The following is a 17476-nucleotide window of genomic DNA, read 5'->3' as shown; positions in this document are numbered from 1 at the left end:
GAAGCCTTGTTTAGTTCACTTGCTAGAAGATTACTTTATGCATCTAAATGGATTATTGTATCCCCACTCAATTATGTAGCTGCAATGTTCATATAGGTAGAAGATTAGAGGTTGGGAGATCATTATCATACTATAAACCCTGCGAATCAATAACCCGATAAACAACTAAACTACGATGAGAATAGAGATCTGTAAGATTATTAAAAGTGCCTCAACCCTTGAATTCTCATCATTATTGTTTACAACCTCTGCTTACTTTTCTATTGTCATGAATTGTTATTTCTTATTTATTTAAAATCATCTTGATACTTTAAAACACTTAATATAGTCTTGTCAAAAACTAAAGTTGGTTGAGTTGCTAGTACATAGTTCTCGTGGGTACGATATCCTACTATTTTAGTCACTATATTACTTTTACGATCACGTACACTTGCATATGCATTAGTCTACAACAAGTTGTTGGCATCATAGTCGGGGACTAGTATAACTAGTATTTTGCTTAACTTTTGGTTATTGATAATAAGTTTAAGCATTAATGACTTGATCTTAGCAGCTGACTTTTTATAGGACTAGCTAAATAAAGGACTGGTGAGAGATAGAGAGTTGTTAGAGCCTTATTCGAAACCCGAACTGGTATTTGAACCGAGGCAAAGAGCTCAATATCTAATTCAGCAGGTTTAAATGGCAGATCAAAGAGATCCTAATCTTGTTGATCCAATTGATCCAACTGATCTAAATGCTGGATGTGTTCCAGCTCCGGTGATTCTATTTGCTCTTTCTAAAGCAACTGCTAGAACTGTTCATGAAGTGGAAATCCCACTCACGAACTATGCTACTAATAGCATTCGCAAGCCAGATCCTGGTGGTCAATTTGAATTAAATCCACATATGGCGCAATTGCTGAATTCGGCTGGGCAATTTTCTGGATTTTCAGATGAAGACCCATAGCAGCACATACAAACCTTTCTGGAAATTAGTGATACCTACATTTCTGTAGAGATGTCTACTGATTATGTTAGACTGACTCTCTTCCCCTTTTCTTTGATTAGGGAAGAAAAAAGGTGGTTACATGCTAAACACCACTCTCTATCACTTCATGAGATGATCTACCTCAGAAATTCATTATTAGATTCTTTTAATAAGGGAAGACAGCACACTTGAGAAGTGAAATTCTAAGTTTCAGGCAGAAAGAAGGAGAAAATCTTTACCAAGCTTGGGAAAGATTTAAGGGCATGCTCAAAAATTTCCCTAGCCACCATCAATCAAATAACCTACTGGTTCACATATTCATAAAGGGTCTTGAGCCAAACACCAAGATTCTCTTAGATTCAGCAGCAGGTGGGCAAGCTCTTAAGAAGACTTATGATGAATTATATACACTATTGAATCAAATTTCACAAGGAAATCCTGAGTGGCATGCTAACTCAAGGAGTGCTCCTGAGAAGGTTACAGGTGTGTTAGAGGTAGATTATTTCACTACTTTATCATCTCTGCTTATTGCACTACAAAATTAGATAACAAATCAGTTTAGCAGTATAAATTTAGAGGTTACACAGCTGGCAACAATAGCTAATATGGTTCAATAGGTGAATGCATATTGTGAGATTTGCAAAAGCAGTAAGCATATGACAGATGCTTGTGCGGTTAACCAGATTCTATAAATTATGTGGGGAATTTTAATCGTCAAGGGTAGTAGAATTATGGTAACACTTAGAACCTGAATTAGAGGAATCATCCTAATTTCTCATGAAGTGTAAATTAGGCATAGAGCAATTATTAATATAAAAGGCTAGTGCAACAGAATCAACAGCAAGTTCAAAATAATTAGGCCACAACTTAAAAAGGCAATTTAGAGGAGATGATGAAGCAACTACTAGCTTCTTACGCATAGTTGGCTGCAGATATAAAGAATCAATAGTTGATTACAAAGAATTTGGAGCGATAAATAGATCAGATTATGGGAGCACAAAGCACTAGACCTCAAAGAAGCTTACCTAGTGATAATAAGGCAAATCCAAAGCAGGTAAATATGGTTACAGCGAGGAGTGGTTTTTATTTAAAGAAGTCAAAATTGGAGCATATAGGTCATACAACTGCTGATGATGAATAAAGAAAGAATGAGGGGAAAGTGGTAAAAGAAAAGGTTGCAAGTAATGAAACCAAAGCGAAGAAAAAGACTCTACCTTTACCCTTCCCTCAAAGGATTCAAAATCACCATGAGGAGACAAGTTACAAGAAGTTTTTAGACTTTTTAAAGTAGGTTCATATCAATCTTTCTCTTGTTGATATTTTGTAGAGTGTTTTGAAGTATGCAAAGTATCTAAAAGACAAAGTGGCAAACAAGAATCAGTTGACATATTATGCTACAGTAGCACTTACTAAGGAGTGCACATGTAAGATTTGTAACAAATTGTCCACAAAGCTAAAATATCCAGATAGTTTAACTTTGCAGATCACCATCGGGTAGGCCATCAGTGCTCATGCATGACAAAGTGGAGGTTTTTGATGTATAAAAGGCACAGAAGTTGCCTGCTATATATGAAGAATTATCTTCTATATCAGTTATAGACCTTGAGTTCAAGCTCCATCTATTATTGTCTGATGATCTACTCGAGCAAGATTTGATGGGTTATGATCTTTATGGTTATTTAGAGGCACTTAAATTGGTTCATGTTATGGATTTGGCAGTGATTGACATGAGAAAGTTTGCTTTTGAACTGTTGAATAGACTAATTGGCCCATCTTCCAAGGTGTCTATTGATAAAGCACCAAAACTAGAGCTCAAGCCTCTTTATCCTCACTTGAAATATGTTTTCCTTTATGACAATGATACCTTGCTTGTTATTTTGTCTGCAAGTTTTTCTGATATGCAGTTGAGGGGAGTAATAGTAGTTTTGGAAAATAATAAGGCACTTAGATGGCAGATATCGAACATCACCAAAATCAATCCAGCTTTTTGTTTGCACAATATATACATGGAAAAGGGCTACAAATCAAGTGTGAAGCAACAATGAAAAATGAATTTGTTGATGAAGAAATTTGCACAAAAATAAGTCATTGAGTAGCCTGATGCTAGAATTGTCTATCCCATATATAAAAGCATGTGGGTCAGCCCTGTGCATTGCATTCTAGAGAAATGTGGGATGAATTTGGTGACCAATGAATCTAATGAGTTGATTCCCACTCGTGTGGTAACTGGTAGGAGAATCTGCATATATTGTTGAAAGCTGAATGAAGCCACCCGAAAGAACCATTATCCTATCTCATTCATTGATCAAATGTTGGATAGGTTGGCAAGGTAGAAATACTATTGCTTTCTGGATGGATACTCAGGGTATAATCAAATCATAATAGCTCTAGAAGATCTGGAAAATATCACCTTTACCTGTCTATATGGCACATATGCATTCAGACGAATGCCTTTTGGCCTTTGAAATACGCCCACAACATTTTAGAGATTCATGATGGCAATTTTCTATGACATGGTTGTAGAATTTGTTGAGGTTTTTATGGATGACTTATCTATTTATGGTAAATCATTTGATATGTGCTTGCAGAATCTAGATCAAGTCCTAGCTTATTATAAGGAGACAAACCTTGTGCTGAACTAGGAAAAATGCCACTTTTTGGTCAAGTAAGGAATAGTCCTTGGTCATAAGGTGTCGTGCAAAGGACTTGAAGTAGATTGAACCAAAGTTAAAGTCATTGAAAAGCTACAATATTATGTGACAGCGAAGGAAGTAAGAAGTTTTCTAGGGCATGCAGGATGTTACAGGAGGTTTATCTAAGATTTTTCAAATATCATAAGTTCTATGTGTAAATTGTAGGGAAAAAAAAGGTAAGTTTGATTTTGGGGCTGAGCGTTAAGTAGCTTTTGGAAGGCTGAAGAAAAATCTGACGAAAGCACCCATCTTGATGATGGTCTAGATAATGATGCATAATGATGTAGTTGATAATGACATGCATGAGGCCTGATCAGGGATTTGTACACCACCTCATTACTTGATCTTATTTGTAAGCACTGAGATAGTGCTTTATTTTAAGTGTGGGATGGTGGTATCTCATATCTCATTCTCATTCCTTGCACATGGTTTTATTTTATTTGGACGCTTTTACTTTGGTGGATGTTTTTATTATCCTTGGGTTTTTAGTTTTTATTTTTTAGGTGTTTAAATTAGTCATTCTAACTATTCAGAACAATACGATCTGTAATAGTAAGTATTTTGTTATGGTTTTCTTATTAGTTTAAAATGTTTGTTTTGGCCTCAAGGAAATTTTTGTTTTTGCCCTCAAGGTAATTCATAATAAGTTGTCATAGTTAGTTTCCCTCCCCTATGATGGATGGATGAAGACCGTCTTAAGTGGAGTTAGTCTTACGAAATCAAGAAGTGATGAGAATTAAATCATGACCTATGGAGAAATACTTTGTGTTGGGCCATTAGGGCAGTGACTTGGAACATATTTATCTTGAAATAGAAGCATGTCTTCAACTAAAAAGGGAGATAATTTTAGATACTCAATATCAATAGCTATAATTCAGTTTGTTGGATTAAATTTGAAATTGACAAAGTGCGAGATCAGAAACCATAAGGATCCAACTTGAATCTAGCATGCGCCAAGAGTGAGAGTGTTTTTATTTTTATTCTACATGTATAGTAATGTCTAGAACTTTCCCAGTGTGTGTACAAAGATAAATAAAAAATGTTGGGTGTAGGAAATGATGTAGGCATTTTTGTTGATAGCCGAATTTTTAGACCTTATTTACCTACCCTTGTGCATATCCCTAGTTAGCCCCATTGAGCCTATAGCTTAATTTCTTTGGTAGCCTCATATGTATCCTAATCCCTTCTTTGATAGACCTTAATTTGATCTAAATATTCTAAGCACTTTAATATAAAATTAATAAAGTCAGGAGTGTAAAGAAAAAATAAGAGGAGAAAAGGCGAAAGTGTTGCCCCAAAATAGTGGTTATTGGTGTGAAAAAATTGATGTGTTGTGGTTGGGAGTGAAAAAAGAAAAAACTATTCAAAATGGAATCTTGAATTAATAAAAAATACTCCCACTATATTGTATGTTGGTGTGCTTAATGAGAAGGGGTAAAACAAATGATGTGAAGGTAGTAAAGGTGGAAGTGGGTTGCTAGAGAATGATCTTAATTGTACAATGCGATGTGTTAAAGTGCTTAGGGAGATTAGACATTATTTCCTAAAGAGTTCTTACTCATCCCTTGGCCTACATTGCAACCGTGAAATACCTAGTTGATCCTTCATCCCGACATCTAACTATTAGTGGAGTAGTACACTAAGGGCAAGCTTATGGTTGATAACTCTCAACTTACACGTCAATTTAGTGCAAGGCGATCTTTGTCAATATTTTGAAGTCGGGGTCAAATCCACAGGGAAAAATGTGAGTGGAGATTAAACTAGTTCGCAACTAAAGCTATAAGTAAAATTCAAACAAATGATACAAAAAGATAAAATGGGGGTTTAGGTTTAACAAGTTGTTATTTGTCACTTTGCTTTCAGTTTTTGTAAATCAAGAGTTTATTAAATAACCAGAATTATGTTCACTAGGGCTTCCAGTATATGACAGATGCTAAAAGTGATTCAAGATTCTCACGGTGGGTAGGATAACAAGCTATCTTTATCGATGTTATGCTTAAATGTCTCCTGAGCTACTTAAGCGTTTAATTCCATAATCCTCTCGGACTTAGGGAATTTCTATTTACTACCCAGATTTTACCTCAGGTTAACCAACCTTGTTACAACACTGATTATTAAATGAAGTATTTCCGAGTCCCTGTTGATAATTCACTTCCTAATAGATTTGATTTCTTTCTCAAGAAATCAAAGCAAGTGTGTCTACTATTTGCAACCAATAGACATTAATTAAAACTTCAAAATTGTCCAGAAATCCTACCACCTTTTGAATCATTAATACTTAGCACCTGATCAAGACCTAACCCTAGATCCCATAACTCATGTTAATGAAGTTTAGCCACTTATGATGTAACGAACGAAACACATAATTGAATTCATGATTTAAAAGATAAACTTTCAAAGATGAATAATAACTAGTGAATCGCAGATTAGATCACAAAGGAAAAATCCCAAAATACTGATAATAATATCTTCAAAGTATTTACTTTTTCAAGCTAAGAAACTCGAGAGAGAAAATTTCAAAATACTTCTCTTCAAACTCAAGTTCCAACCCCTAGAAAACCCTTAAACACTAATTTTTATAGTTAATCTTAAATAAGGAAATAAAATCACAATGTTCAGAAAATCCTTCGGAATAGGTGACGGCATTTATGACGGCATGTTAGGGTCCTGACAACTTATCAGGAATGTCGTCAGGCCCTCTAGCATTCTTGGCATATTCTTCTTTAACTAATGACAAAGCTTGACAACTTATCAGATACATGATGAAATATCATAAATATAGTCACTTCTTCATTCTAAATTTGATTCTCTTCCTACACTTGACGGCAACTCTGATGCCTTATCACAGTTGTGACAACATGTTAGAAATGTCGTCACTGTTTCACTTTAATCCTTCCAACACTGCAACACCTGACGTGACTTCTGATAACTTATCACAGGGCTGACGACTTATCAGGAATATCATCAGCCACACTTCCAGTTCTTTTGCATTAGTTTTCAGCTCATTTGCTTCCATTTCCTTAAATTTCCCTTGCATTATGACTTTTACTGCAATATCAAAGTAAAATAATCAAAAATGATAAAAGTTGCTTAAGACTTTGCAATTATTTTCAGTTAAAAACTTAAATGTGTTAGCGTCTACTCACACATCAACATCCTCAACTTAAAAAAATTTCTTGTCCTCAAGCAGCTAAAACACAACACTACGATGCTTAACCATGAGACACATAAGTTATCTATGATAGTTGATCATCAATTTTTGTTCAAAACACATTACTCTCTTCATTTTCAATCTCTTTAAACCCAGCTGTGTATATCCATGAAGATAAAAAATGTGAAAAAAAGGATAAATATATGGCATCAACTTAGCAATAATAACTATGCATATATACAAATTACACTACCCAAACATGTAGGCAACTAGCAACATAACTTGTGTGCCCTCACAACAAAGAAATCCCTTTCTCACTCATATCAGAAATCACATATATACACTTAGGGATAATCAAGAGACTCACTCTCAGAATGAGTTCCACCTAATGTACATCAAATGCCATAGGCTTTCCCTTATAGTCAGTACCAAGGTTTTCAGACAGGTCAGCTAGGATCACTATAGGTTTTTTCTTGGCTTGTAACGTAGGCTAGGGGCTAGTATGATATTCAAGGGTATTTAAAGTGACTACGCCTCCTTGACACTACTCTAACCTCTTGGGGTTTCACTTCTTAACCTTTTTCTCTTCCTCCATTTTATTGATCACACATGCTCAAGGTGGGTGCTATCTTTTCAAAAACCAAATTATCTTTTTCTCATCTTTTAACCAACTTTTTCTTTTCTTATTCCTTTTGCAACACACCCATCTTTTTATTATTTTCTCTTATTATACCTCTCTTCATACTTATTTTCCATCACACACCTCTATGATAGCCACCCTCAACTTAGGCTATTTGCCTAAGTCAATGTGCACAGTATCCAAGGAGGACCAAGGCAAAAACAGGTTCATTATGATGTAAATGGGAAGATGATAGGTATCATGAAAGAAACAAGAAATTTAGGCTCAAAAACAGGGATCAAAGGATATTATGTACACATGGAAGGTTATTTAGGCTAAAAGTGGGCAAAAATCAAAACAGCCTATGATCTTCTCCTAACCCCTATCCTTCTACCAAGGTAAAACTAACCACAAAAGTTTTGGATTCTCATACAAAGGGGACTAAGTAAAACCTCACATACACATGGCACACAAATATATCGCATATCACTACTTATCCAATTCATGTAATTATTTAGCCTGATTATCATGTTGCCAGAACTAATGCCACCAAAAGATACACTGTGGTCACAATTAGATGCAAATCACACAATTAAACAATCAAACCATTTAAGAGGTGTTCACAAAATAACAAAACCATGTTAACTACCTCAGGTACTTGTATTTCTCATAGTCAACTACAATGCATCACAAAACAAAACACAATACGCCTAAACATGCCTGCTATACTAGGAACAAGACTCCAGGAATAAAGACACGAGAACAAAAACCCACGGAGGACATCAACACCCAAAAGTATCCCTACCCTCAACTTAAAATCATGTAATGTCCCCAATGCATCAAACCAAAACAAGAGAGCTAGAAATATACGTGTGGAACCACGGGTGCAAAGATCTGATGTCAATCATATAATATGAATACAAACAATAAAATACCTTGGGTTGCCTCCCAAGCAGTTCCTGATTTAATATTGCAGCACGACCCAGTTATCTTGACTACTCAGACTTCGTCAAGATACCTTGTTGCTAATTATTTATGTCTCCGCTTGGAGGATTTGAAACGTCGACCCAACTTTTGATCAATACATCTTCGGGGTGTGTTAGGCAAATGTGAGGGCATGATGAGGAATATTCTATCACGCCACTTCGAAGACTTGAACTGCTTGCCCAATTTTGCATCGAAATTTTATGTGGGCTCATTTGGAAACAGTGAGAATCTTAAACAGCCACTAAATTGACATCGATCTTTAAGATTCTTGGCCTTCAAGATTGGGGTTGTATTATACCCTTTTGGAAGGAAAAACTCTAAAATGTAAGAATCTTCCTCCTTATTTTCAAAATTCATCATTTGCTAGGGTGATTCGACTTCCATCACATCCACCAAGCATAATGTTAAAAAGTGGTTCGAATGAGGACTAGCTCTCAATTTTGGAGTAGCATCCCTATTAGTATATTTACCCCGAAATGGACTAGAGTATTCACAAGAATTGTGCTTGATTTCTTCTTTCCACTCTAGTACCATTTCCTCATCTTTGACATCTTCATTTATAAATAGTCTAGTTGGTTGGGAAATCACCGGGGGTTGCTCAACATCAAGCTCATCATCAATATCGGATTCTGGCTCCTCATCTTCAAATTCATCCATTATGTTAAATGATTCCACAGACAAGATATCATCTAAACATAATATGGAAAAGTGCTTTGAATGCTTGACCTCTATATCCATATCCTCTATCATTCTTCTTTTCTCGTTATTTTCCCTTATGTCTTGATGTATGTCACGTATGATATCATTTGTTGTGTCCACACAATCCAACAATAGTTGAAGCATAGCTTCAATGCCACTCTTTTTAGTGCTTCATTCTTTCTGTTCTGGACCATAAGACCTAAAGAATTATAAGAAGAACTAGAATTGGGGTTAGCATACAAGGGGGAGGGGGAATTTAGACAATCACTCCAATGTCCATCTTGACCACCACATAACCAACAATCATACTCCTGGTAGGATGGAGATGGTGCACCATCTCTCTCCGGGGAGCATATCTACATTCTTGCCAAAAGTGAGGTCCATCATAATATGGACATAGATTATTAAGATAAAATTTCCAATCACCAAGCTCATGTTCATTCCACGATTCTATAGTAATAAGTAAACTAAAATAAAAATCTACCTAACACAAGCAATAAAAGAAAACTAAAAATAAATATTTACAAGTTTGAATTCAATCAAGTAGGCTAAAATTCCAAACCAACTCAATACGCCAAATTGTTCCCCGGCAACGGTGCCATTTTTGATAATGCTCAACTTACACGTCAATTTAGTGCAAGGCGGTTATCGTCAATATATTTACCCAACTTTGGAGTCAGGGTCGAATCCATAGTGAACAATGTGAGTGGCAATTAAACTAGTTTGAAACTAAAGGTACAAGTTAAATTCAAACAAATGATATGAAAAGATAAAATACGAGTTTAGGTTTAACAAGTTGTTGTTTCTCACTTTAATTTCGGTGTTTATAAATCAAGAGTTTATGAAATAACCAAAATTATGTTCACTAGGGCTTTCGGTACATGACAGATGCTAAAAGTGGTTTAAGATTCTCATGGTGGGTAAGATAACAAGCTATCTTAATCGATGTTATGCTTAAATATTTCTCGACCTATTTAAGCGTTTAATTCTCTATTCCTCTTGGGCTTAGGAAATTTCTATTTACTACCTAGATTTTATCTTAGGTTAACCAACCTTGTTACACTACTGATTATTAAATGAAGTATTTCCGAGCCCCTATTGATTATTCACTTCCTACTATATTTGATTTCTTTCTCAAGCAAATCAAAGCAGGTGTGTATACTATTTGTAATCAACAGACGTTAATTAAAACTTCAGAATTGTCAAGAAATCCTACCATCTTCTGAATCATGAATACTTAGCACCTTATCAAGACCTAACCCTAGATCCCATAACTCAGGTTAATGGAGTTTAGCCACTCATAATGAAACGAATGAAACACATAATTGAATTTATGATTTGAAAGATAAACTTAAAGAGATGAATAATAACTAGTGAATCACATATTAGATCATAAAGGAAAAATCCTAAAATATTGATAATAATCTCTTCAAAGTATTTGCTTTTTCAAGCAAAGAAACTCGAGAGATAGAATATCAAAATATGTCTCTTCAAACTCAAGTGTCAACCCCTAGAAAATCCCTAAACAATGCTTTTTATAGTTAATCCTAAATAAGGAAATAAAATCACAATGTTCATAAAATCCTTCGAAATAGGTGACGGCATTTATGAAGGCATGTCAGGGTCCTGACGACTTATCAGGAATATCGTCAGGCCCTCCAGCATTCTTGGCATTTTCTGCTTTGACTGACGATTAATATTGATGACTTATTAGATACGTGATGACATATCAGAAATATCGTCACTTCTTCATTCAAAGTTTAATTCTCTACCTACATTTGATGGTAATTGTGATGCCTTATCACATTTGTGATGACATGTCAGAAATGTCATCACAATTTTGCTTTAATCTTTCTAACACTGCAACACCTGATGTGATTTCGTGTAACTTATCATAGGGCTGACGACTTATCAGGAATGTCGTCAGCCACACTTTCAGTTCTTTTGCATCACTTTTTAGCTCTTTTGCTTCCATTTTCTTTACTTTCCCTTGCAGCATTACTATATCAAAGTAATATAATCAAAAATGACAAAATTTCCTTAGGACTTTCCTATTATTCTCAGTTAAAAGCCTTAAATGTGCTAGCATCTATTCACACATCAATGGTTCATTATCTTTCATGTATGAATTCTTTATTGAGAGAGAGTGATTTAAATCTGATATTCGTATTACATTGTATATTGTAAGATTGTAAGTGAATACGGGGAAACTATCTTTTTATGGGGGTGCATGTGGATGACAGTTAGGTGACTTATCATGTTTTTATATATTGAGTGATGTGATTAAGTTTTCTAACAAATTGGAAGTTCATTGTTGAGGTAAATAGGTTAGAAAAGAATTATCTCATGTTTATAGAAGTGAATTGACATATTTTAAGCTGAAAAGTCATTGTTAGAATTGTGAGTGCTTAGCACAAGTATTTTTCCTAGGTTATGATGTTAAGCTTAATTGAGTATACTGTTGATTGAGTTTGTTTGAGGACGAACAAAGTTTTAAGTGTGAGCTGGTGATCTTGGGCATATTTATATGTTCAATCACCAATATTCACCTATATTTAGACTTGTTATATGAGCTAAAATATGGTATTCTTATTGTATTTGAACTTTAATTGCATTCCTTGTCTAATGGACATGATTAGTTTATGTGAGGCTAAATTGTTATAGAAGTAAATATGGTTGGACACATAAATGAGAAGTTAGCAATGAATGGAGCAATGAGGTTGATTTGCAGAGATGAGGATACTGGAACTTGTCTTGGAAAGAAGAGATTTATCATGGAATAAAAAGTTGAGAAAGTAAAATCAAATACCAATCACAATAACACCACATCGCGGTGGGTGATAATTCTACAAAGATAAAATTCCAGTAGCTCATCGTGATACAACCGTGATACAATGAAGGAAAATTCTCAAGAATTTAATTCTAGTAGGTCACTGCATCATGGTGATATACAAAAATTAGGAATTAAAACCCAACTATAAAAGGAAAATATCGAGTCAATTGGAAAGAATTTTGGAAACGTGAGAAATAATAAAAAATAGAAAACTCTCTCTTTTAAGGTTCTTTAAACTTCTTGGAACTTCTTTCATTCAAGATTACTACTTGGTATGATTAATTATTTGTTTTTGATGTTGAATTAAAACATGAATGGCTAAACACCCTTGTTCTGGGGTTGAGGACAAGAAATTGATTACACTATGATATTCTTTATCATAGTTTCTTGTTGGATTGTCTTATGGGTTGTTCTTAATTTCTTGTGCTTACTATTTTGATGAGTGGCCACCATTAGAATAAACCTATATTCCTTTAGAAAGCCGTGAGGAGAATCAATAGAGATATTAAGGAGAAAGGTTCTCATTGTTTTTATAAAATAAGGGATTTGAATTAGCATCTAGGATAGGGATATACCTAGAAGCCTTGTTTGGTTCACTTGAAGGAAGATTTCTTTATGTATCTAAATAGATTATTGCATCCCCACTCAATGATGTAGTTGCAATGTTCAGATAGGTAAAAGATTAGAGGTCAGGAGACTATGATCATATTATAAACCCTATGAATCAATAACCCAATAAACGACTAGACCACGATGAGAATAGAGATTTGTAAGATTAGTAAAAGTGATTCAACCTTGGAATTCTCATCATTATTGTTTACTACCTTTGCTTACTTTTTTATTGTCAGGAATTGTTATTTATTATTTATTTACATTTTTATTCTATATTTCAGAATCATCTTGATACTTTAAAACACTTAATAGAGTCTTGTCAAAAACTAAAGTTGGTTGAGTTGCAAGTTTATAGTCCTCGTGAGTATGATATCCGACTATTTTAGTCACTATATTACTTGTACAATCATGTACACTTGCGTGTGCATTATACCTCAACACTCTCGCATTAAGGAGATTGATTTTAGGATTTATCTTGTTCTAAACACTTTTCCTATCTCTTTTTTTCCATATAGATTGGCTCTAGCTGAGTTAAAGGATCTTAAGAAACAATTAAAGGATCTTTTAGACAAGGGTTTCAACCATCCTAGTCTGTCTCCGTGGGGTGAACCGGTATTATTTATGTGTAAGAAGGATGGTTCTCTTCATATGAGTATTGATTATCGACAAGTGAATAAGGTGATGGTAAAGAATAAGTACCCTCTTCCAAGGATAGATTATTTTTTATCAGCTTCAAGGTGCTAAGTTTTTCTCTAAGATCGATCTTTGATACAAATACTATCAATTAAATATTAGGGAGGTGGATATCCCTAAGACTACCTTTCGCACCCGATATGGGCATTTTGAGTTCCTAGTTATATCTTTTTGGTTACCTAATGCCCCAGCGACATTCATGGACTTGATGAATAGATTCTTTCATTAGTTTCTAGATTTTTTTGTCATTGTAATCATAGATGATATTTTTTGTACTCTAAGAGTGAATCATGGCGATCACCTCCACATAGTATTGCAGATCCTGAAAGACCACCAGTTGTATGCTAAATATTTTAAAATATGAATTCTGGTTAAATGTTGTCACTTTCTAGGTCATGCTATATCTAGTGAAGGGATCATGGTGGATTTGCAGAAGGTTGCAGTGGTTTAGAAGTGGCCTAGAACCACGACTCTAATCGATATTTAGAACTTCTTGGGTTTAGCCGATTACTACAAGATATTTATGGAAAGATTCTTAACTATAGCTTTCCTATTTTCTAAGTTAACTCAAAAGAAGGTAAAGTTCTTATGGTATGATGCTTGTAAAGGTAGTTTGGAAAAGCTGAAGGCACTGACGGATTTATGGTTTATTATGATGTGTCCTTCATGGGTCTTGGTTGTATTTTAATGCAGCATAGCAAGGCAGTAGCTTATGCCTCTCGATAGTTGAAGGTACATGAGAAGAATTATTTGACTCATGACTTGGAGTTATTGGTTGTGGTGTTCGAATTAGAAATCTAGCAATCTTATTATATGGAGTTCATATGGATATCTTTTCTTATCATAAGAGTCTACAATATGTATTTACTCAAAAAGAGCTTAACCTTAGGCAAAGGATATGGCTTGAGATACTCAAGGATTATGACATAAGTCTTTACTACTATCTAGGAAAAGCTAACGTGATTGTTGATGCTCTTAGTAGATTATCCATGGGGAGTCTAACTCATGTAGATAAAGATAAGTAGGAATTAGTGAAGGACATCCAATCTTGATGCAAATCAAGGGTGTGGTAGGTGGCCAGAAAGTAATGGCTTTTGAGGTTAGTGGTGATGGAACCTTATGGTACCAAGGAAGATTATGTGTTCCTAACATAGATGGATTGAGAGAGAGGATCTTGGCTGAGGTGCTTAAGTCGTGTTATGTTATTCTTCCTGGTTTGATGAAGATGTATCATTACCTTAAGGATATTTATTTGTAGAATAATATGAAGCGATATGTTTCCAATTTTATGACTAAATACATGGTGTGTCATCAAGTAAATATTGAGCACTTGTGGATCGGAGGATTATATCAAGAAATTAAGTTACCTATGTGGAAGTGGAAAATGATCAATATGGATTTCGTTATCGGTCTTCCTTGGTATTGGAATCAGTTTGATTCAATTTGGGTTATCGTGGATAGGATGACAAGGTCTACTCACTTCTTGCCAGTGAGGACTAATTCCTCGGTAAAGGATTATTCAAAGTTGTACCTCCAAGAGTTAGTGAAGTTGCATTGGGTACCTATTTCTATTATGTCGAACCATGGTGCTTAGTTATTATCACACTTTTAGCGGTCATTTCAAAGAGGTTTGGGGACTAAAGTGAGTCTTAGTACAGCTTTTCACCCGCACTGGGATAGACAAGTCAAAGAACTATTCAGACATTGGAAGATATGCTTTGAGCTTGTGTGATTAACTATAGTGGTAGTTGGGTTAAATATTTGGCTCTTATAGAGTTTACATATAATAATAGATACCACTATAGCATTGGGATGGCTTCATTTGAGGCCTTGTATGGTAGATGGTGGAGGTCTCTTATTGGGTGGTTTGAGGTTGGTGAGACGAAGATGTTTGGCCTGAATTTGGTTCACTAAGCTACGGAAAGGTTGAAGGAAATTTAGGATAGGATTAAAGCATCCCAAAGATGCCAAAATTCGTACGAGAATGTGAGGCATAGGAAGTTAGAGTTAGAGCTAGGGAATAGGGTGTTCTTGAAGGTATCTCCTGATCTTGCGAATATTTATATGCTCAAAGCACCAATATGCACCCAGATTTGAACTTAGTTTAAGAATGTTTGTATGAATTCTTAAGTATAATTCAACTTTTATTTCGTCTTGTGCCTAATGGATATGATTAGTATTTTCAGGTGCAAAAATCATGAAGAATTGTGCATAATTGGATGCAACAAGGATATAGAAGTAGTGAAGGAATTCAAGGGACTTAAATTAAGCTGAAAAAGGGAAGTTGAGAAGAAGAAATCCTCATTTGAAGACACTCCGCATCGCGATGAGCAACAAAATAGCAATGATCAAATTCTAGTGAAGGTTCACAAAACCCCCATGTCGCGAAGAATTTTTGTTTATCAGATTTGGTGACCTGAAGGTTTAGTGTGTCACGGAGGATGATAATTTCACAAGTTCCCCAATCCAGTGGCTCACCGCGATAATGGTGCGTCGCGAAGAGGGTGCATTTCACAATTGTTGGGGAATACTTGAGGTCCGCGATTTCCCAGATTTTAATGGAAAAATAGCAATATTAGTCATGGCACGATGCGCCCGGCGGACAAATCAGGAATATTTTAAGTATTTTTGTCCCAACTATAAAAGAAAAAATCAAAGATAATATGAGGGACTTTTGTCAAAGAGAGCAGTGGTGGAAAAAGAGAAATCTCTCTCTTTTAGGGTTCATAAATATTCCTTTGAATTTCTTTATTTCAAGGATTTATTTGGGTATGATTTTTTACTTTTTTTGGATGGTTAATTCAAACATGAGTAGCTAAATACCTCCTTTTTGAGGTTGAGGCTAAAAACATGAGTACTATTTAATATTCTTATTCATAGTTTCTTTTTGGATTATCATATGGGTTGTTCTTAATTTCTTGATCTTAGTATTTTAATGATTGTCCATCATTAGAATAAATTTATATTTCTATGTGAATCTGGGAGAAGAATTATAGGATAGAACGAAGAAATTAGGGAGTAAGGTGCTTATTCTTTTATAAAATAAGGGATTTGAATTAGCATCTAGGATAGGGATATACCTAGAAGCCTTGCTTGGTTCACTTGCAGGAAGACAACTTCATGAATCTAGAAGATTTTTTGTAACTCTACGGGAGTTGTAGTTACAAAATTCAATAGATAGAAGATCTGAGGTTGGGAGACTAAGATCGTGGCATAAACCTTGTGGACCATCAACCCGATAACCAATTAGACTGTGAAAAGAATAGAGAATTGTATGATTGTTCACTATACCTCAACCCTAGAATCGTCCTTATTGTTGATTACAGTCGTTGCTCACTTTTCTTTAGTCTTCATAAATTATTTCTTGTTTAGTTATTTAAATTTTATTTACAAAAGCATATTAATCATGATACAATCAGACACTTAATACTCAATTATCTTGAACTAAAGATTGAATAAATTTCTAGTTTATTGATCCTCGAGGGAACGATATCTGGCTGTCTAAGTCATTATATTACTTGCACGATCACGTACATGTACCTGTAGATGTGAGTGTGGATTATATCAGATTGACACTCTTCCCCTTTTCTCTACTGGGGGGAGCAAAGAGATGGCTACTTATTGAACCACACCAATCCATAACTACATGGGAAGAATGTGCTCGAAGGTTTCTTATTCAATTTTTTCTATCTCAGAAAACTGCTCGATTAAGGAGTAAGAGATTGAGTTTTAGGCAAAAAGATGGAGAAAATATCTAGCAAGCTTGGGAGAGATTCAAGGGCATGCTTAGGAGTTGTCGTCATCACCATCCATTGAATGATGTTTTGGTGCATACATTTATAGAAGTCCTTAAATCTAATACAAAGATTCTCTTGGATTCAATAGTAGGGGGTCAAGCTTTGGAGAAAACATATGAAGAATTGTATACTTTGCTTAATCGAATTGCACAAAGAAATCCGGATTGGCACGCAGACTCAAGGAATGCTCCTAACAAAGTTGTAGGGGTTTTGGAGGTTGATCAGTTCACTGCATTACAAGCACAGATTTCAGCAATGTAGAACCATTTGACTACTAAGTTTAAGAACTTAAAGTTGGGTTCAACAAAACCATCAACCACAGCAAATGTAGTTCAACAGGTATATGCATGGTGTGAAGTTTGTGGAAGTAGTGAGAATAAAGCAGATGCATGTTCTATTAATCTAGATTCATTCAACTACGTA

General features: G+C 35.0%; 2 non-coding genes across 2 annotated transcripts; both read right to left on the bottom strand.

Moving 5' to 3' along the window:
- Positions 1–1154: 1154 nt before the first annotated feature.
- Positions 1155–1264, bottom strand: LOC124886825. The gene has a single exon (XR_007044232.1). It is a non-coding gene; the product is annotated as a small nucleolar RNA R71 (small nucleolar RNA).
- A 15696-nt stretch (positions 1265–16960) lies between these two features.
- On the bottom strand, positions 16961–17067 carry LOC124886810. The gene has a single exon (XR_007044217.1). It is a non-coding gene; the product is annotated as a small nucleolar RNA R71 (small nucleolar RNA).
- Between the last annotated feature and the right edge of the window lie 409 nt (positions 17068–17476).

This window comes from Capsicum annuum, chromosome 8, assembly GCF_002878395.1.
Source record: "Capsicum annuum cultivar UCD-10X-F1 chromosome 8, UCD10Xv1.1, whole genome shotgun sequence".
Taxonomy (NCBI): domain Eukaryota; kingdom Viridiplantae; phylum Streptophyta; class Magnoliopsida; order Solanales; family Solanaceae; genus Capsicum; species Capsicum annuum.
The sequence above is the reverse complement of the archived record's forward strand: the minus strand, read 5'-3'. Positions and strand labels throughout refer to the sequence as shown.